Source organism: Adiantum capillus-veneris, chromosome 12, assembly GCF_014529385.1.
Source record: "Adiantum capillus-veneris isolate H3 chromosome 12, ASM1452938v2, whole genome shotgun sequence".
Classification (NCBI taxonomy): domain Eukaryota; kingdom Viridiplantae; phylum Streptophyta; class Polypodiopsida; order Polypodiales; family Pteridaceae; genus Adiantum; species Adiantum capillus-veneris.
In genome coordinates this window covers 78,418,347-78,441,823 of record NC_140942.1, presented here as the reverse complement: position 1 = coordinate 78,441,823, position 23,477 = coordinate 78,418,347, and the positions used below count along the sequence as shown (strand labels likewise).

The following is a 23,477-nucleotide window of genomic DNA, read 5'->3' as shown; positions in this document are numbered from 1 at the left end:
GTATTTCTCTACAACCCTAATTCCAACAAGTGAATCAAAAAAAGAATCTTCTAAAATATGAGGAATCTCATGGCGTGCTATATAACAGTAGATAGAGCTTGAAAAGGACCTTCTAACTATCAAACCTCCGCCAGCTTTGGATTTTGTTTGCAAAAATTTATCCGTGCACCTATTTTGGTAGAGAGAGGTAAAGTCAAACTCCTTAAAGGGCCCCTTTGTGAGTCCAAATTTCACCTAATGCTAGAGTCTTTAGATGCTCTATTACAAGCGTATGAAGCAAGGCTAAAAACAAACCAAATATTAGAGCAGAGATGGTTGACTTATCCTCAACCAGAAGTGGAAACGAAGCGTTTGGAAATGTGTAAATACCTCATTGAAACAGCCCAGGCATTGATGGAACCTAATGCGATTAGAACCCCAGAACAAGAAGTGTTGATTCACAAAGAGCAAGAAAAACTGAAGATCGATGAATCAAAACAAGTAAAAGGACCCAGGCTTGAAACTATATTCTCATTGGATCACCGAGTGGTGCCGAACACCACTGATGATGCTAAGTCAATGACTATAATGCCAATTCCAAAAGTGGAAGAACAACCATGGCCACAACACTTATGGGAAACCATTAGAAATAGAAAGAATGGAAGTGCGACATTACAGTCTGCACCAGTTCTTGAGGTTAACATGGACAACGAATTTCATCCAGGAGATATACAATCGCTGTATGGAGATGCAGGAACGGAGGTTTTGATGGAAAGCAAAGCTCAATCCCTGAAAATACTACCTTCATTTATAGGTGAACACGAGGCACAATCAGGGATAAGATTAGTTCCATCCCAGATGAGAGCTATTCCACAAATGATTGACTCAAAAAGTCTTCAAGAGATGCTGTCGACACCTGTAACATGCACAATCACACTGTCAAAACTCTTGAGAGTCATACCACACTTATGGGAAGACATGGGGAAAAATTTGGAGAACAAAGGAATAAATATTCCTCTTCAGACAAACCCTACGGTAGAAGAAAACAAACGGGAAGGTCAACCCAAATCCCACCAACCTATGCCCATAAACAAGGTCGGAGATAACTGTAAAGGTGAGGAAGGTAATACAACCTTACCTGCTGAATATTAGGATATAAAGACAATAGCTATCCTAGACAGTGGAGCGGGAGTTGCGATTGCTACAAAGCAAATCTGGGAGAAATGGGGCCGTCCAGCTCTCAGAAAGACAAGAATGAAACTACAACTCGCAGATGGGTATGTAGAGAGACCATTGGGAGTCCTGGACCAAATAGTTGTAACTTCGTGTGGAATTAACTATGAGCACACCTTTGCCGTGGTAGATTTTGGAAAAACGAACAACTTTGACATTATTTTGGGGCGACCTTTTATGCGTCAACTCAAAATGATACAAGATTGGGGGTACGACCAAATTTACGTAAGTCATGAGGAGCTAATAACGAAAATCAACATGAAGGATCACAGCTATAGAGACGTTGCAAAAACACCAGTGCAAGAATTTGATTCAACCACACTGAATGGAAAAGAAATACATGTGTGGTTACAAATGAAAGCACGTGTCTGGATGTGTGGAACATCTGATTGTGGAGACTTAATCAAAGAGGAATGTGTGTTGGAAAGGTCAGTAGAAGACGAGGCTTATCTCCCAAAACCTTTCCCTGAACATTTATTTGAGCCATTTGGGTGGACTCAAATATTGTCAACCTTGGATGTATGTGTTAACGAATGCACGCCTACAAAATTTTGTGACGATGAAGGATACGACCTAATAACATTGCAAATGGCTAGCGTCATCCTTGAGTCGGGATCAAATAGTGAGGAACAAGAAGAACCACTATGTGAGACTGAGTGTAAAAGAATAGTTGATGAGATATCTGTAATGGACGATAGGAATCGAACAAAGAAGGAATTCACAAACTCACTAAGCGATGACCTTCCATCACTGGGTGCTGAAATCCAAATGATAGATGCTGATGAAGAAAGATCAAGTGGATCAGAGACGGATAGGAAGTATATGTCGAGATCGGATAGGTTTTACGAGTTTCCTAACCAAAAACCTAGTCGACAAGAGCGATAAAGATCAAAGAGAACAAGGAAATCAAGAGCGAATAAACATAAACCCATGCTCTTGTCAATGACAAAACGGGATATCTAAGGCTTGTAAAAGCTGACGATTGTGTCAAAGACAAGGTCACTGGCCGGTTTGTCAAAACTAAACCATGGAAAAAAAACAAGAAGAACAAGCGCGAAAAGAAAACGACTGAGACACATAAGGAGGGGAAAACAGGGTCTAGAATGACCAAAACAAAGAGGAAAATAGAGTACAATAAGCCCAAACAGACCCTCAAAGACATATGGACAACTGAAATGGAAACAGATGAGGACACGAATTCTGACAAGATGGATGTGCCATCCCATTATAAGAAGTATACCATACAAGATACAAGAATCATAGTGCAACAACCGATGAGAGAATTGAAGGAACCTGGTACATCATACGACGGTCCTAAAAAATCCAAACGAATAGATCTAGCGGATCCAGGAGAAGATCCGAAACCTGCATATATTACCACGTATCTTACTAAAGAAGAGGAAAAGCTTTTGAAGCTACTCTAAAACAGTATAGAGATGTGTTTGCATGGTCATACAAAGATCTTAAGGGGGTGGATCCAAGTATTTGTCAACACACAATACCCCTTAAGAATGACGCCAAACCAAGCAGACAACGTCCTTATACTTACAATGAGATGTTTGCAAGGAAGATCAAGGAGGAGATAGATAAGCTGAAAGAGACAGAGTTTATTTACAAAATTGAGCACACTGACTGGGTTTCACCGATTATGGTGGTCCCGAAGAAAAATGGAAAGTTGAAAGTATACGTCAATCTCAAGAAAGTAAACGCTGCTACAATTCGGGACAACTATCCCCTACCCATTACTAGTCATGTAATATAAAGAGTGGCAGGAAAAGAAGCTTACACTTTCTTAGATGGCTTTTCAGGCTACAACCAACTTGCAATAAAGCCAGAGGATCAGCACAAGACGGTTTTTGCAACTGAATGGGGCATTTTTGCATTCAGGGTAATGGCTTTTGGCTTAACGAATGCACCAGCCACATTTCAGAGGCTGATGGGTCATGCTTTTGAACAATATCTAAGACAGTTCTTAGAAATTTACATGGATGACTTGTGCATTCACTCTCTCGTAAGATTGGAGCACATAGAGCACTTGACCAAAGTATTCAAAAAATGCAGACTGTATCGGATTTGCCTGGAAATGTGTCTTCATGGTAAGACAAGGCAAAATATTGGGACATATAGTGTCCAAAAATGGTATTTCAACAGACATGGAGAAGATCAGCGTAATTGTTGATCTACCACGACCATTAAAGGTAAAGGAGGTACAGACATTTATGGTCCATTGTGGATATTATCGTAGATTTATCTACTCATACGCTATAATTGCGAAACCACTTTACGTGTTGATAACTAAATTTGAGTGGACAGATGAGTGCGAGAAAGCTTTTCAAACTTTGAAGCAAAGATTGATATCAGCTCCAATTTTGAAGGCTCCGGATTGGGAAAAGAGATTCCACATCCACGTAAATACATCAACATATGATATAGGATGCATACTTGCACAACCTGGAGAAAAGAACATGGATTTTCTAATCAGTTACTCCAATAGACAACTAAATAGTGTAGAGAAGAATTACACAACAACTGAAAGGGAGGGTTTGGGTATGATCTATGCTGTGAAAAAGTTTAGATATTACCTACTTTCCAATAAATTTGTATTCTTCGTTGATCACCAAGAATTGTTGTACTTGGTAAACAAACCTTGCAGTATGGGGTGGATTGTACGATGGTTCATCATACTGCTTGAGTTTGACTTCACGGTTGTAGTCAAAAAAGGAACTACACACCAAAGAGCGGATCGTTTATCTAGAATGGTGCATGGAGAAAACCATGTAGGAGTTGATGATGATTTGCCAGATACATATCTCTTCAACATAGAAATGGTTCCAAGATGGGGTGAGAATGTAATTCCTTTGTTGACTATTGAGTCATTGAATTTGACAAGACAACCATCTACCATTACAGCATCTAGATCATTGGTAATGCTGGCTGGAAGGCTAACAAACAAGGATTGGATCAAATCCTTAGGCTTTGTGTTGAATCAAATGAACAGGACTTGTATCTAAACCAGTCTCATGTACAAACGGGGATTCACAATGGGCATGCACAGATGTATCAAAGATTGATGAGAATGGGTGTATATTGGCCGAAAAGGCAACAAAGTGTTCATAAGCATATCACATCATGGAAAGGTCCCGAAGAAAAATGGAAAGTTGAAAGTATACGTCAATCTCAAGAAAGTAAACGCTGCTACAATTCGGGACAACTATCCCCTACCCATTACTAATCATGTAATATAAAGAGTGGCAGGAAAAGAAGCTTACAGTTTCTTAGATGGATTTTCAGGCTACAACCAACTTGCAATAAATCCACATGATCAGCACAAGACGGTTTTTGCAACTGAATGGGGCATTTTTGCATTCAGGGTAATGGCTTTTGGCTTAACGAATGCACCAGCCACATTTCAGAGGCTGATGGGTCATGCTTTTGAACAATATCTAAGACAGTTCTTAGAAATTTACATGGATGACTTGTGCATTCACTCTCTCGTAAGATTGGAGCACATAGAGCACTTGACCAAAGTATTCAAAAAATGCAGACTGTATCGGATTTGCCTGGAAATGTGTCTTCATGGTAAGACAAGGCAAAATATTGGGACATATAGTGTCCAAAAATGGTATTTCAACAGACATGGAGAAGATCAGCGTAATTGTTGATCTACCACGACCAGTAAAGGTAAAGGAGGTACAGACATTTATGGTCCATTGTGGATATTATCGTAGATTTATCTACTCATACGCTATAATTGCGAAACCACTTTACGTGTTGATAACTAAATTTGAGTGGACAGATGAGTGCGAGAAAGCTTTTCAAACTTTGAAGCAAAGATTGATATCAGCTCCAATTTTGAAGGCTCCGGATTGGGAAAAGAGATTCCACATCCACGTAAATACATCAACATATGATATAGGATGCATACTTGCACAACCTGGAGAAAAGAACATGGATTTTCCAATCAGTTACTCCAATAGACAACTAAACAGTGCAGAGAAGAATTACACAACAACTGAAAGGGAGGGTTTGGGTATGATCTATGCTGTGAAAAAGTTTAGATATTACCTACTTTCCAATAAATTTGTATTCTTCGTTGATCACCAAGAATTGTTGTACTTGGTAAACAAACCTTGCAGTATGGGGTGGATTGTACGATGGTTCATCATACTGCTTGAGTTTGACTTCACGGTTGTAGTCAAAAAAGGAACTACACACCAAAGAGCGGATCGTTTATCTAGAATGGTGCATGGAGAAAACCATGTATGTCATAAAATCTAATATCTAACTAACCCAAATGATTTTCTCATATTAAATTGATCACTTAATGTGGGAGAATAAACGGGAACAAGTGTTAAGATATAGGTATGTGCTTTTAGATCTATCTCAACACGGGGCCAATGTAAAGGGGCCCAAAAGGGAGATGGTCTATCAAAGAGCAAGGCTAACCAATGGAGCATAAGACCTTAGGGTTAGCTTCATTGAAGACCTCCAATAAATGTGTGTAAAAGTCCTTTTGACCTTAAGTAAGCTAGGGCTGAGCTTGAGGTGGGAACCCGGCCCAAGCTCGAGGTGCTTGTCCTGCTTGAGGTGCTTGTCATGCTTGAGGTGTTTTTCATGCTTGAGGTGCTTGACTTGCTGCATGATTAAAGTACTTGAGGTGCCTTGAGAAGCTTGCCTGAGATGCTTGTGGGAACCCCCCCTAGTTCAAGTGCTTTGTCATGCTTGGTGAGTAAGGTGCTTGATCACCTAAAAGTCAAAAGCATTCCTACAAGAGGGGGGGCGAGCCCTTTTCCTAGGGCCTAGAGAGAGAACACCCACTCACACACACAAGGGAAGCCCATCTTGAAGAGGCAGCAAGGACACATGTCAGGCCCCTACCCATGTTACCTTCATGTGTTGCTTGAAGCCTATTGGCTAGGCTTCAAAGGGGTCCAATGATAAATTACATGAATTATCTAATTGTTTTAGCATTTATCAAGTCCTCTCTCTCAAAGGGGAAAGGGGGACACTTGTCCCAAGGCTACCCATGTTGCTTGTAATGGCTCCTGCTTGTGATTGGCTAGGCCTGGAGGGGTCCAATGAGCTTCAGGCATGAGCTACAAGGGGGGGTCGACCCAAGAAAGCTAGGGGGGTGCCTAGGGGGTATACTCACCCACACACACTCACAGGCACTCTCATTGTGTGATATGCAAAGTGCAAGAGCTCCCTCTCCAAGCAAGTAGAGGTTGAGAGCCTACACCAACACTCTTGGCTATGGAGTGCAAATCCAACCAAGAGCCATGCTTCAATGCTTAAGCTTGCCATCTCCTTCTTCTTCATTACTATGCTATTATGTATGCTATCAACAAGAGTATGATAAGTGAGGAACTAATTCTTTCTCCTACGAAATGTTTCTTCTTCCTCTTCCCTACCCTCATTCCCTGCTAGCTCTCTCCACCTTCGAAGGTGTTTGAGGTCTTGGGACTGAGGCTTGGGATAGTTAAATCTTTCTTCAAGTTTATGTTATGTTTGTGGTGCATGAAGCCTTCCATCTTCATGGCATCACCTAGGTCACAAGGAACACAAAGACTGTATTGTAACAAGTCTCTCTTTATGGGAGAAATCATAATACAAATGCCTATTGGAGGGGGGACCGGCTCCACATAAATCCGGTCCTCAATTGTTGTCATGTTCTCTAAACTCTCTCTCTTGCAAAAGTATTGTCTATGCCAAGTTAACTAATTGCTATGATTATGTTGCTATCTTCAATTATGTATACCCGCTATGCTCACAAAATCATTTCTTGAAAGTACTCTCATTAAATTCCGCTATTCTCAAATTGAATAGGCAAATTCCATTACAATGTAGGAGTTTATGATGATTTGCCAGATGCATATCTCTTCAACATAGAAATGGTTCCAAGATGGGGTGAGAATGTAATTCCTTTGTTGACTATTGAGTCATTGAATTTGACAAGATAACCATCTACCATTACAGCATCTAGATCATTGGTAATGCTGGCTGGAAGGCTAACAAACAAGGATTGGATCAAATCCTTAGGCTTTGTGTTGAATCAAATGAACAGGACTTGTATCTAAACCAGTCTCATGTACAAACGGGGATTCACAATGGGCATGCACAGATGTATCAAAGATTGATGAGAATGGGTGTATATTGGCCGAAAAGGCAACAAAGTGTTCATAAGCATATCACATCATGTATTATCTTCACTTTTCAAAAGCCGATAGAACACGCGATTCTATTCAAATTATCTGTAGCACCCAGATGGAGTAACTACATTGTAGAATACCTCACCACCGGAATATTGCCTGAAGGGATCAGTAGATCACGTATCAAAACGATCACGAAAGAGGCAGAAAACTATGTATTGATTGAGGACAATCTTTACAAGAGGGGAAAAGACAATCAATTGAGAATGTGTGCGACGGAAGAGAAATACGTTCCTATCTTAGAGCAAGCACATGGCGGACAAGCTGGAGGACATTTCTCAGCTGACAAAACAGCCAAAGCAATTCTTATTGCTGGCATATGGTGGCCTACACTATTCATGGACGCCGAAGGGTTTGTGAAACGATGTGATGATTGCCAGAGGACAAAGATTCCTAGAGCACGAGATGACATGCCCATGAGACCAATGATGGGGGCAGAGCGTTTACAAAATGGGGAATAGATTTTATAGGACCAATTGCGCCTCCTGGATATAAAACGCACACTCAATACATTATTGTGGCAACAGATTATCTAACAAATGTGCCTGAAGCGAAAGCAACAACCAAAAATGATGCAAAAACGACAGCACAATTTTTGTATGAGAACATTTTCACCAGGTATGGCTTACCAATAGAGATAGTGAGCGATAGAGGGACTCATTTTGTCAATGAAGTGATCAAATTTCTATTGGATGAATTCATGGTAATTCACAAGAAGTCAGCTCCCTATCATCCACAAGCTCACGGCCAAGCAGAAAGTACGAACAAGATTTTGGTGACAATTCTCACAAAAATTGTTAGTGAATCAAGATCGGACTGGGATCAGAAGCTACATTCAGCTTTATGGGCATACAGTAGCGTACAAAACCTCAATCGGAACGACTCCGTTCAACATGGTTTATGGAATTCAAGCAATTTTGCCACTTGAATTTCTTATCCCCACACTTCCGGTAGCTAAAGAATTAGAATGGACGGGCCATGAATTATCCAATCAAATAGATATCCTGGAAAAACTGGATGAAACTAAATTGAGAGCAGTTGCATCAATCTATGTGCAAAAACAAAACATGAATCATTCTTTGATCAACATGTTATCAGCAAGGAATTTGCTACAGGGGATTACGTCTTAATGTATACCTGAAACAACATTCCCGGAAACTTAAAAAGCGAGGCAATGGACCCTATGTGATTCATGACATATCATCTAGCGGTGCCATTAAGCTTGCAACGTTAGAGGGAGAGGAGATGCCTAATTGGATTAGTGGCTGTAGATTAAAGAAGTACAACCTACCACTAACCTCAAAGATGCTTGCCAAAATCCACGTTGTGAAGGAGCACAAGAACAAAGCAAATGAGACAAAATCTCAAGCACAAGAGGAGGCCAGAATCAGGATTTTAGAGCGGAAACTGAAATTACAACAACAAAGACTTTCTCAACCAGCAGATATGGCTCAAATGCCTCTTTCTATAATTCACACTAACGAGCAATGGGAAATAGGAATCAATGTTCGCATCAATGTCAGACTTCCGAATGGCAGATATCAATGAGCATTGATTGACACAGGGGCAAGAGTCAATGTGGTCAACTTCTCCACTTACAAGATGCTTATCGATAAACCCCTAGTGAAATCCACACAAGATTTACAAGCCGTAAACAAGGCAAAATGCCAACATTGGGAATAGTAAACTTACCAATTAATATTGATGGAAATAGTTGTCCTCATTAATTTCTCGTAATGAAAGACGAAGGAATCAGAGAACACTATGTTTGGGAGTTCCATGGATGAGAACGTACAATGCAGTTACCGAATGGTAAGAACATGCGCTGATGTACACACACAACTCTAACACGTACATGACTCCATTCGCCAAAAGAGATCATTCATGGCCGATTATCCCCATCGCGACAAAAAGCAATCAGCTCATCAGCCAGAAACACCGAAAACGGCTGTTCGAAAAGTATGGATAAAGAAAACCGTCATGCAAAAAAAACAGAGACAGATATGGCTGCCCAAGTCACAACTCCCGACGACAGCAACACCATATCAAAGACCTTCAGGAGCTAATCCAGAGTGGAAATGGCAACCAAAGCCTAGACAACCAAAAATTCAGCGACAAAGATTGAATGGAGACCAAAAAGTCAACCTAGGAAGCCTGAACTAACAAAATGGTAATGGAAACCTAAGAAAATTCAGGAACCTACATTAAAATCTGCAAATATGAAAAAAACTGAATATAAATGGGTTCCAAAAATAGTTGCCATCAAAAAACCAACAATCAAGGAGAGAGCAATTAAACTACAAGCTCTTATGTTCCATAAACAGCTAGCCTCTCCATCCAAAGCCACTGAAAATTACATTCAGCCCCTGCATCTTGCACACCACTTTGTTTCCCAATGCATTGTCTCAAACATGAGGATAGGGCCACATTACACGGCCATGCATAGACACAGATTTCAAAACCCATGCACATGCACACAACCTTCGTCCGGGACGACTCAGTTTAGGAAGGGGGGAGTAACTGTTGAATCTAGCAGCAGTCAGGACCATTAAGGCATCCAACGTGTATATATATACATAATGCGTGTGTTTTTTTCATTTTTTAGAGTTCAATTTCGAACAAATTTGATCAAAATCTGGCATTTTTTTAGCGTTTTTATAATCCAACCAGCATAATAATGAGTTGTAATGACAAAATCTGGAGCATTAGGATGCTTCTAGTAAAAATATATGCTTAGGGGGTGAGTATGATAATTTTTGGCTAATTTTTGCCAGTTAATAAAGTATTTTCAATTTATTTCGCTTAATTTTCGTTAATAAAACTTCAAAAATTAAAAAATATATCACCCACAGTGTCAGAATCAAGTTCTGGAAGCAAACGCCAAAGTATCATGATAGGGTTATCAAGCATGGAATATATGAAGCTAATCTGAAGACGTCGAATTTCAGCCTTAATGATCATGACCACATTTCCCCAGAATCGCATCAAACAGTGATACGACGCCAGAATGACGAACCATTCAACCCACAGGTGGTATACAAATTATCTTGAGATCAAAGGTAAGGAAAATTAGCCCTATGTCACGAAAACCTCGGGAAGATATGGGTCAGGTAGGCCAAAAATGTAGCTCATTGTTCAAATTCTAAGAGAGAAGAGGAGAGGTTCTTGACCTAGAGCGAGCTGCTATATTTCTACTCCGTACAGATGATCGGAGCCGGTATTTCACACCAGATTTCACAGGTATGTTCCTTGTCGAGTAAAGATCAAGTGTATTACACATGCAAGCACGAAATATCGCACAAACGGGCGCATTGACCAAATCAAAGTCGGATTGAGTCGAATAGGTCAAGGGCCCTTAGAGGCATCATGACAAAGCTTTTTCAAGGATAGAACACATCAATGTGCTCCCCACAATGTCAAGAACAAAGCCATGTGATTAGATCTCAATTTGGTGGTGGTACACCGATCGCGATCGGTGTACCTCACTGACCAAATTTGACACAGAAATTGCAAAAAGCCTTCTCTCAACTTCGCCAACAACCAGCAGGTGTCAAAAATCAATTTGGGATCTATGGTACGATCAGGATCGGTGCCCCCAGTTTCAGATTTTAGAAATTTTGACATGGCCCAGGCTTAGAACTCATGGAGGAGTACACTCTCTTGAATTTTCATAAGAAATGCACATAGTTTGCTCATAGAATGGGCCAAAATTGTCAAACACACCCGAATCGGGAAATTTGACCTACAACTACCAAAATTCGACTGAAAATTATGACGGATGGTTTGAAAGGCATACCCGTCCGACTCAGCACGGTAGTAGAAAACCCTGAATGGAGCTCAGAATCTCCTACAAGGATGGAGATGACCATTTCAGTCTCGAGTGATCACACAAGGGAAGAATTTGGCCGAACTAATGTCAAAGACTAAAAGGCGACTTAGAGATGCCCAATTATCCCATTGGTATCCAAAGAATGCGTGAAAAATACCCAAGTCTGGAAAATCTCCAAAGACGGGATAAAAAGTGCCTGATCAAGTCAGAATCAGACAGCGGAGTAGGCTGATGATAGCAACACATCATGGAAGCAGTAAAAGCTTTTAAAAACTAACATCAACTAACTCCAGGCTCAAACCAAATTCATCAGGAACACCCAATATGGTTAGACTTAGTAAAATAAGGTCAAACAGTGAAAAATTGCTCTAATTTGTTCATTTTAAGTTCAAAACTTGAACATAAATCATCAGTGGGCTAGGCAGGCATAGGAGACTAAAGCCATCTAGTTTTCACCCAAAAAAGCCCAGGTACTACGATCGCGATCGGTGTACCTTAGCATCAGATTTTGACCAAAACCTAACAGATCTCTTGTACACTTGTTGTTCAAGTCACACATCAAGCTTCAAGCCAATTGGACATCAAAAACCCATGAAAAATCGAAGTCTAGTCCAAAACTCCCTTGTAACCCAAAATTGGGACTTATAAACTCAAAAGTGGTTCAAATAAAAGACATAGTGGACCAAAATGACCCTCTAGCTATAAGCAAACCACTCATGTGATCAAATGTTATTTTGGTCATGGTACTACGATCGCGATCGGTGTACCTCACGCCCAGATTTGGCTCAGATTTCAATCAGTCATAGCTCTAGTCTTCCTAGTCCCACTGGTGAAATATGGACAAGAATGGATGAGATTTGTTCAAGTTATGATCAATTTTAACTTTTGAACTGCTTTTTACTAAAAGTCTAAATACTACTGGTTGCGAAAGGAAAATCCTGACAGCTTGTGATTCTAATGACACAGAATGCCTCGCCAAAAGCAAGCAAGGTAGTGGATGGTAGCACCATATGAAGTGGATGAGCTCTCTACAAACGAAAAAACTCACATCTCGGATGAAACACTAGCTCACATCCCTGTTCACATTTTCATCGCGAAGTTTAGGGATGCTGATGGTGACATGGTAAAGACAACCATCATGCCACGGGAAATATGGAATCTCCACCGAAGACCAGAGGTCACCGAAGCCATGCGGGCTATTCATTTGGAGCAGTTTTTCAGATTGCAGCCATGGGGAACAGACTGTCCCACGAGCTCATGAGCTCGATACAGTATGATGGGCAAGCGATGCTCACCGACAAGGATGGTTCAAAGGTGAAAGTAAAGATCACAAAAGACATCATCAACGAATCTTTGCACTTCCTTCCAGGGCAACACGACTTGCTGGCAAAGACCAAGTCACTGGACAACAAGAAGGCGTTTATCAAAGCAAAAGGAAACAAGTACAAGTACAATGACATGATATACGGTGAGCTACAGTTACCAATGAGATTGATCTCTCAACATTGCAGGGTACAAAAGCCTCCTCGCTACATCGAGTTGATCCTGCACATTGCAGTGGTCATGGCTCTAGCAACAGTTGAAAACAGAACCATCCGATGCGATTATGGTTCTTACATCTTGGAAAGCTTGGTCGAAGTAAATTTGAAGGGCTCGGCAAAAAACAAAAGCTACATGAGCGCGGGGCCAATGCCAACAAGAATAGCATACCAAGCTTTGGGAATGATTGAAGACCTGTCGGCAGCCAGTTCTCAAGCGGCCTTGATTCAGAAGGCAAGCTGATTGCTCACTCAGTAAGGACGACCACTAGCGCAACATCATCGCACTCGGTCAAGGCATCCAACAAAAGCTCAAGTGATGAAGAAAAGACGGATACTGAAGACGAGGGAAACCCTCAAGGGTCAAAAGACAAAGGACCATCTGAATTTGAAGAAAGCGAGGAAGAAGACACCACCACACCGCTCATGAGAAGTGGAAGGGAAAGAAGTACAGAGCCGAGGTCCAAACTTCAAAAAGTATATGCAGAGGCCCAAGACAGAATTGGGGAAAGAAGGACAAAGTTGCGGGCTGATAGAAAGGCAAGGGCTGCAGCAACACAACAAACAGAAACACGAAGGTTCGAGAAGGAAAGACAAGCAAGAGTAGAAAAGGCAGCTCAAATACGGGCTGAAAAACAAAGGTTAGCCACGGAACAAAAGGCTGCAGAAGTGGAGGTTTCTTCTCAGTCCACTGAAGGAACAAAGGAGAAAGAAGTGGCTGAACACACGAACCAAGCAGAGCAACTAAAGAAAGCTCAAAGAGAGAAGAATGTGGAAGCACGACAGGTGGCTGAATTGACTCGCCAAAGAATAATAAAGCTTTTAAAGAAAAGAAAAGCGGACGCGTCTGTTTCACAGCCAAGGGAAGATGCACGGAAAAAGAGACACGTACAAGAAGTGGAGGAAGTTATAGAAGAAGTACAAATGGATCCTACTCCTCCCTCGCCAAAATCACCACCTCCTCCTCCTTCATCCTCAAACCCAGGAGTGCCACCTCCTCCTCCTCCTTCTTCATCAACCCAAGAACCACCACCTCCTCCTCCATCATCTACACACAAAGAGTCTGTGCCCCCTCCGTAAGCAATAGGGTACCAAGAAGCCTGTCAGGCTATGGCTGATTTTGACTACAGAAAAACCTTGCAAGTTCTGGAAAAACAGTTACGATGCCAGCACGTGGTGCTAGAAGAAAAGGAAAGGCTGGTACAAGAGGCTCAACACATGCAAAAATCTGGGCAAGAGGAGTTAGAGAGCCTGCGGGCACAACTGGAGCTCACAACGAAGGAAAGAGACACTGAGCGACAGCAGACTTAGTCTCTGATCAGAGACCTGGTGGATGTCAGGACGGAGTTGACAACCAAGGAAATGGAATGCCAAGATTTGACAGCAAGGGTAAAGAAAGTGATGGAGCAGTTTGATTACGAAAGCGCAAGGTTCCAGAGGGTTAATAGTTCATACCTCACTGTCAAAAGTACTCTAACAACCTACTGTGGCGAACCAGAAACCTTTTGGAGCATTGGTCTCCACATCAGACAATGCTGCAGCAGTGAACACCCTAGCAGCGCTAAAAGAGGAGTTAGAGCAAGAAAAACTTCAAAGAGAGTTGCTCGCCTCGGGAATGATATCCCAGATGGCGGCCAACGAGAAAAAAGTAAAAGAGTTGGAGCAGCAATTGGCACAAGCGAGAGCCAAATTAGAGACGCAGAAGCAAATCAGCGAGACACTGCTGAAAGAAAAAGAAGCACTGATTTCTCAACAACAAATCAGAACAGACGAAGCCCATGTGCAACCGTAACTGTTGCCTAGTCAAGACATGCCTGACTTGCCTGAACTTCACATGAAGGAGAACAAGGACAGGGATCAGCTGAGGCAAGCCTAGATATTAGAGGTGAGCTCACCCAAAGCATTAAGGAGATGCCAGAAGGTCCAGCCAAAGAATACATGCTCTATGAAGTAAATATAATGGAGTCAGCGGCACTGGCATTCTTACAGCTAGAAGCAAGTACAAGGGTTTGGCCATGACTACCTACCTTTTCCTTTGATATGACACGAAGCCAATTTATGGAAGGAAAAGATGCGGCCAACCCTGCCACGAAACAAAGAAGGAAATTATGAAGGTGTAGCACTAACAGCAAAAGAAGCTCAGGTTCTCATCAAAGATTGCCCGAAATGGAGGCAGAAGTGGCTGGACAAGAGGCCGCAAGATCTAACACATTACCACAATTCTCCTCAACACATCCAAATAGATCCTACCTTCTATCCAGTCCCTCAAAGAAGGCCATGGAAGGACTTTGCAGCATGGAGAGGCTGGAAGAGACAAAGACTGAACTACCCAGTCCTAACAGCACAAAACCCTCCTTTGGTAGCCTACGTAGTAAACACTCTCAATTCGACAATCACTTTGCTGAAGGATGTCCCCGATGTAGCTTGTCAGATGCTGGTAAAGATAGCTCGGATGATCATCACCTGCATCCAAGTGTTCAAAGACACTGAAGGCGATGATAATCCATGGAATCTGTTCTTAGAAGGGCATAGAGGAATTTGCAAGATTCACCACCATGACATATCTTGATGGCAATGTACTCCAGACCTATGTACCTGCCGTCACATTACTTGCAGACATTCGAGGAGGCCTTCGTCTCACAGGTTTATTCAAAATCGACTCAAGAATATTTCATTCTATGACGAAGGACCTCAAGGCACGGTACATAGCATACCAGCACACAGTAAGTGAAAACCCTTTCAGGCAGCAACAAGAAAACCTGGAGGCTATACTCCGCACACGAAGCTTTTCAGCAAAACTTGCCTCCTTGGAGCCCCATCAATGACCAAAGCTCTGATAAGGAAGGGGGGAGTGTTTGGCGGACGAAGCAATGGTCTCCAGAGATAGAGTCGCATTTTTTACGGAATCTACATTTTTGCGGAAATCTCATTCTTTTCTAAAAGAGCTTCTCTAAGCCAAGAACTTGTAAAGAAATTTTTGATTATTTTTCCGAGAGCATTTGTATAGTGGAAATCCAGTTAGAAGTTTAGGACTTTTTGGCCGGACAAGCCATTTGTAAAGACCAACACTATAAAGGTCAGTTTTGTAAGTTTGAACCTCATCATCTTTTATCACAAGTTTTGAAGAAGACAGCGTACGTTTGAGAGCTTCCTCTTGCTCCAACTTGTAATCTTCGCTATTGTGGCTACGGTAATCCAAATTCAGATTCGTTTATTGCATTGTGTTCCTCTTACTTTGCTCTTCCATTCAAGTGTAAGCATTCAAGATTCGGTGTAGGTGTTCAACTACGCGTTTGAGACCTTAAATTGTTGTTTTGAGTGTTTAAATGCGTATTTTATGTTGTTTTGACCCAAGCAGAGGCTTCAGGGACCCTAAAACGACCCTTAGGAATCATTTGTTCATTGTTTTTGCTGACTTTGGGACGAATGATCGTGATCCATGTACCTCTCCAAAATGCTATGACAATGATAGGATAGATTCTAAATAGTCCCCTTTAGCTTCCCTTCAAGTTTCGTGCGAATCCGATATGATTTTCATGGTAAACGGGCGTGACGACTGTAGAGCTGTGTAGAAGGACATAGGCAGATTACTTGGCTTTAGTGCATATGATTTGCTCGCACAGTTAGCAGTTGCATCTCATCGAGTCACTTCATTAGGAATGACACCCTAGTGCGTTTCCATGCCTCGTCCTGGTCGCTTCCCTTGTATTGATATTTTATGTTGATGCGTGAGAGCTATGCTATGGACGTCCATCACGGCGACCCGCAAACATTGGCTCCACTGCCGAGGAGATCCAGTTAGAATTTTAGGACTTTAATACCATTGCTAGACTTGTTTTGTAGTTTATTTTATCGCTGGCCATTGAGGGTGAAGTATGTTTGAAGTGAAATAGATCATAGTGAGAATTGCGTAACATATCCGTGTGTGGACTTTAATACCATTGCTAGATTTTTTTTGCAGTTTATTTTACTGGTGGCCATTGAGGGTTGTCTGTCCCTTAGCGTCTCTACCACAATCTACAAACTCACAAAATTGGTGCAATGGATCTCTCAGAAGGAGATTGATGTAGGTTCCATACCATCCGCCAAACTAAACACTATGGAGGTTATTTGCATGTTCAAGAAACACTTTCCTACTACCATGCTAACCATTCAAGTGCATCTTCTTGTTCACATAGTTCATGAGGTGGAAATAGTAGGCATAGTGCATTCCAGATCGATGTTCCTTTTAGAACGTTTGATGAAAATGGTCAAGGGATATGTGCGTCAGAAGGTACATTCAGAGGGTAGCATGGTAGAGGTTTGACTGAATTCAAAATTCCTAGTTTACATTGAAGAGTGGCTAGAGAGATTCGATCCTGCCCGAGATACGCTTTGTCATAAAATCGAATATCTAGCTTACCCAAATGATTTTCTCATATTCGACTGATCATTTAATGTGGGATAATAAACGGGAATAAGATTTAGAATTGAGACATGTGCTTCTAGATCTATCTCAATAGGGGACCAAAAGGAGAGATGGTTGCATCTCAATATGGGTCCAAAAGGAGATGGTCTACCAAAGAGCAATGTGCAATAAGTGCTTCTAGACTTATCTCAACAGGGGACCAAGAGGAGAGATGGTTACATCTCAATACAGGTCCAAAAGGAGGTAGTCTATCAAAGAGAAACGTGCAACTAATGGATCTTAAAAGACCTTAGGGTTAGCTTCATTAAGGACCTCCAATGGTTAGTGTTAAAGTCCTATGACCTTAGGCAAGCTAGGGCTAAGCTTGAGGTGGGAACCCGACCTAAGCTTGAGGTGCTTGTCATGCTTGATGACTAAGGTGCTTGAGGTGCTTGTCGTGCTTGATGACTAAGGTGCTTGAGATACTTGTCATGATTGATGACTAAGGTACTTGAGGTGCTTTTCATACTTAATGAGGAAGGTGCTTGAGAATCTTCCCATGCATGGGGGGTAAAGTGCTTGAGTCAAAAAGAGACCCAACAAACTTTGTGAGGAAGGTGCTTGAGAATCTTCCCATGCATGGGAGGGTGAGGTGCTTGAGTCAAAAAGAGACCCTACAAAGGAGGGGGAAATACCCAAAGTTAGGGTAATATTTGACTTAACCTCCCACTCACCCAAAGGGCATCCCTTTTCTCAAGGGGCACATGGGACACATGTCAGGCTCTCCCTATGCTTGGCCACATGGTGTGCTTGAATGTTATTGGTTGGGCTAAAGAGGGGTCCAATGAGCTTCTAGTTCCATCCGAAAAATATCTAGATATTTTCAAGCCCTCTCTCTCTAAGGGGTAAGGAGGACACTTGTCCAAAGACTACCCATGTACTTGAAATGCATGTTGCATATGATTGGCTAGGAGGAGAGGGGTCCAATGAGCTTGAGGCATGTACAAAAAGTAGAACTCTCCCCAAGCAAGCAAGGGATGTGCTGGGGGGGTATACACCACACACACACACACACACACTCATTTTGTGGATTCATTCTCACTTGGTGAAAGTTGAGCAACTCCACCTCCTTCTCTAAGCTTGTGAGAAGTAAGAGCCTACACCAACACTCTTGGCTATGGAATGCAAATCCAACTAAGAGCCATGCTTCAATGCTTAAGCTTTCCATCTTCTCCATCTTCATTACTAAGCTATTATGTATGCCATCAAGAAGAGTGATGATAAGTGAGGAACTATTTCTTTCTCCTATGGAATGTTTCTTTTCCTCTTCCCTACCCTCATTCCCCACTAGCTCTCTCCACCTTCGAAGGTGTTTAAAGCCTTGGAACTGAGGCTTGGGATAATTAATTCTTTCTACAAAGTTTATGTTATGCTTGTCATGCATGAAGCTTTCCATCTTCATTGTATCACCTAGGTCACAAGGAACACAAAGATTGTATTGTACCAACTCTCTCTTGATGGGAGAAACTATAATACAAATACCTATTGGAGGGGGGACCGGCTCCGTATGAATCCGGTCCTCAACTGTTGTCATGTTCTCTAAACTCTCTCTCTTTCAAAATTATTGTTCATGCCAAGTTAACTAAGTACCATGTTTATGTTGCTACCATCAATTAAGTTCACCCGCTATGCTCACAAAGTAATCTTACAAAAGTGCTTCATCTAATTTCCTAATTCCGCTACTCACAAAGTTCATAGGACATTTCCATTAAACGCTTTGGTGCACCATAGATAATGAGTGCATATCTAGGATTGTGATGTGCAATATCGGTGTTGAAAAGAAAATGATGGAAGATCTAGAGGCTAAGATCAATTGATTTTGCATGCTTCACAATCTAGTGATGCAAAAGTGGATTTCATAGTACAAGGATGCAAAGCAAGAGCGACAAAGGGCATCAATCGAGTGGAGACGGGGAAGACGACCACCAATACATTCTCCGGTGGGTCTTGAGAGCCCACCAACATTCATGAGCTTAAGATGGCTGCACAACCAATTGAAAAGCGCACAACACCACTGCGAACAGGTGACTGAGGAGGAGTGGAAGTACTCGCAGGGTTGCAGCCCCAAGGTATGTTTGTAATGTTTGACTTGTGGATTTTTAGATGTTTAGGCGACCACTCATTATCGTATTTGGTTGTAGTATAACTCATACACGGAACCATGGTGTAACGGGCGACATTTCAAGGTGAAAAAAATTAATAAAAAGTTTTTTACACAAGATTGTGAAATCATGGCAAAATTCAAACGATCTCGTCGACGACGGTCCTCTGGTTCAAATCATGTGGTGACTAAACTCGCTTACTTCGGCACGCTACAAGAAATTTTGAGGATAGAATATAGAGGATTTTTGTGGATTTTTCTGACTTGCAATGGTTCAAGATAAACATGGAGGGTTGCAACGCTACTGTGTGCAGAGGAGAGTCAGGTTTCCTTGAGGTGGACTCAACCAAAAAGTGGACCAACCTTTGAGACAATTTCGTGCTACCCAAGCATTATGAACAAATAAGTCTGTAAATACTTAACATCCAACTTTAGACAACGGGTGATATGGAAGCACTCATGTAAGTTATGTGGCTCTTGCAAGTGGTATTCCATCCTACAAAGTCTGCACCAAACTGGTGGTATGTCATAGAGGTAGCTGCTCGTTGTGCACAGATGTATAAGGGCTACAATTCGCCAATCACCTTGGCATCTGTGGAGGAGATCAGAGAGGATGTTCATTTGGAAGCCACTGAGGTGGTTTCAGACGAGCCTAGCGCTGCTACTCTCTATGGATGCATGCAAAGAACCTACAAAATGAAATGGAGTACATTTGCCTACACAGAGAGCTCTATAAGGACATAAGGAGTTATGTTGTGTTATGCGAGGATGAGAGAGAGAACTCTTAAAGCCATAGACATTGTATCTGAGAAATTTTGCTCCCTTTTATCATATAAATTGTATTTACATGGAGTTTTTCCCATTCTTATCTCTATGCTAAACTTGTGAAATTTAAATTGTGAATCAAATTATAACTTATTTGGATTTTCTTCTCCATTCATCATTAAGATTTAATGTTCATGTATTTAATGCAGGTATGGGTGATGATTAGTTTCTTGCTTCCTTGGACCTTGACCAGAGGAGGTGGTATGAGGACTACCATCACTCTGGTACATAGTTGCATCATTCCACTCCTTCAGAGTCTCTGTCTGCTTTGGAGCGATCAGCACGCTCTGAGAGTTTGGTGTCGACTACACGATCTACACACTCCTCTAGGCATCGACTCTCTAGTGGTGGCTATGTTGCTATGGAGAAGGCACAGTTGATGCTCCCACATCACCTCGTAGTTGTCGAGGCTTCTTACCTCCCCCTTCTTTTCTCGACCCAAAACCATCCACGACGTCCCCCTCTACTCCACATTTTGCCTGGCTATTGGCCGTTCCTGGCTAAACACCACTCGCTACTCCTTGGGGACTCACCCCACTCAACACTCCTCCCTTCAAGGCACAGACTCCAGTGGAGACACCTGCAGCCCGTACCCCCATTAGGATGCCACTCAAGACCCTGCCAAGATGCCTAGAGTGACACCCAGGTTCATGTGTCACGAGTGAGAGGGCTTGTCGTACTCGGTCAAGTTTTGCCTCATGGTAAGCAAACTCCAACTAGAGAGATAACCTTTCCAATTGGATTGGTTGGTGCTAATGTGCGTGCTTAGCATATTCTTTAGCACAAGATTAACACTTGTAATATGCATATCCTCTCTAGATGATTGACAATAATGAGGTTTGTTTTCCCACTATTTATAGATAGTCCTCCAAAATGACTTGTAAATAGGGATTACAATTCCTTGCAACATTCCTAAGTAATCAACGATGTTATGAATAGTAGAATGAACCTCATTGTACCGGCACGCCATGCATGCATATTAGAGAATTAGTGGGTAATCCCTTAGCTTCAATGACAGTCTCAACAATGTGATCCAATGACATATCACCTTGCACAATTTGTACTTGCATGGATACATCACAATTCAATAGTGCCAAACATAAAATGTGAGCTTATATATATATATATATATATATATATATGTCAATTCTTCAAACTTTTGTGCCGTTATCCTTGATTCTAAATCAATGGATAGTACTTTGGCATGGAATAGAAGCCTTGCTTCATGTTAAGGCTATCAAATCACTTTGCTTTGCACAGCAAAGAAATGTTTTCAAATGAAAAGATAAAGACATCAAAACAAGAAGAACTTGAAATTTTCTAACCTTGTCGCCCCTCTAAGATCAGTTAGCTTTGCTTGAATCTGGCTTGTAGTAGCAATTAATGTTGGTAAATTTAGAGCTATCAAATGTACCATGCATGCCCTCATGGCTTGGTTCATATTGATCTCCAGTGAAAAATCAGGGAGACATGTTGCAAGGTTTCCCTAAGTTCATATGTTGAGAGCATATTCTAAACTTTGGAAACTTCTAGGAAATATTCCCTAAAGTGAATCCTTTCAAGTTATAGAAGTCGATCAAAAAAATGAGATAGAATGGATCCTGAGTGCTCATAGCTAACAAGTGCTCCTGTTGACAAAAAGATGTCAAATCAAAAGAAAATTAACCTTGTCGAGCTTTCATATAGAATCGGCCTTGCCAATCATGCATCGTATTGAGAATCCTTAGATTGCCCAATCTTGAAATAGATAGCTCAAGAAGCTTAGCTATCAAATTTCATCTTAACTACCAAACTTTTCTTGACCGAAGCAACATTTGTTTGTCAAGTTGGCATTGTAGAAAATTTTGCAAGAGAAATAAGTTTAAAATGTGAAACTAAAATTTAACATACTTACCAACTTTCTCTAAACCCCACCCTTGGCATCAAAAGTTGTAGTATCACTTGGTGTGATTTTGCTCATGCACTAGTAGAAGTCCACATACAAAATCGTGTCTGAAGTCCAGCTCATGGGGAGATATCTCTACATCCTTCACCAAGGCTAGCAACAGTGAATCTATGTATGCTTGTCATGTTTGTAAAACTCTGCAAAACTCAAAGATAACATATGCTAGAGAAAATTCCAGCTTTACCTTTCTTAGGATCTCTATATGCATCAGCTACGACCAATCAAATGATTAAAAATTAAAAGAAGTCACCTTGTTCAAGGTGTTACCATATACATGTGGTAGTGATGTGTGTGAACATACTTAGGACCGTCGGGGATTTTTTCCCTCACTACTAGGAGGTTTTTCCCCCCATGCATTGTATGTACACCCATCACCCTAGGGCCAACTTATCTTTCCATTGCACACTAAATAATACACTCTCAATTGTGTTCCTTGAGCTTCCTTTGTCTTCTCCAAGTTGTATGTGTTTTCCTGCAACCCTAATTCCAACAATTGGTATTAGAGCAGGTTGCGTCCTCCCAGGCTTAGTTGTCAGTAGCTCCAGCACACGCCTGTCACTTTCTCCGATTTCAGTGAGCTTTGGAGAGCGTTCGTAGGTCTTCTCAGATTTTTGAATCGGACTCATTTCGGCCTCTATTTCCACTACAAGTAGTCTTGTGAAAGATATTTTGTCATTTTGTGCAAAATTTCTATTAGTGTGGTTTTTTGCATAGCATGTCCCTTACAATCCTCTACGGTTTGTGCTATCTAGCACGTGTTGTTCCCGCTTTGTTTCTCCTCTTTTCGAACAGTTTTCACATCAAGTGTAGTCATTCGCATGGCCGACAACAACATAGATGTGTTCAAGATGTTTGTTGATGAGGACACATTGGATGGGGATAATTACCCCATGTGGGCTTACATGACAAAACATATTCTTGTGTCAAAGGGTGTCTGGAATATTGTGCAGGTCATTGATATACGTCCTCGTGTCGAGGATGTAGGCGATGTTGAAGATGTTGCAGGTCTTGCTGCAAGGATTCCTATTGTTGGGATGGTTTTGCCTATGACAGAACAAGCTCGTTGAAAAGATGCATAGGCTCATGCATTGATTGTGTTGTCTATGAAGCGCACTATTGCTCCTCACATTCATTTAGCAAAATTTGCAAAACAGGTTTGGGATATTCTGGTTGGTCTTTATCAAGTCTCAATGAGGGTGAGATTGCATTGTTGCATAAAGAGTTGGAGTCAAAGATTATGCATGAGGAAGATGATATGGACACTTTCCTTGTTGGTGTCAAGGATATCAATGAGCAACTTATTTCTGTAGGTGAAGTCATTTCATACAGTCCCTTGTGCAAACTGTTCTTGATGCCTTGCCAGATTTTTAC

The 23,477-nt window shown here is 41.5% G+C and overlaps 1 pseudogene; it reads left to right on the top strand.

The window, feature by feature from the left end:
• Positions 1 to 23,477, top strand: part of LOC147445998 (uncharacterized) — a 107,364-nt pseudogene that overhangs the window by 20,732 nt on the left and 63,155 nt on the right.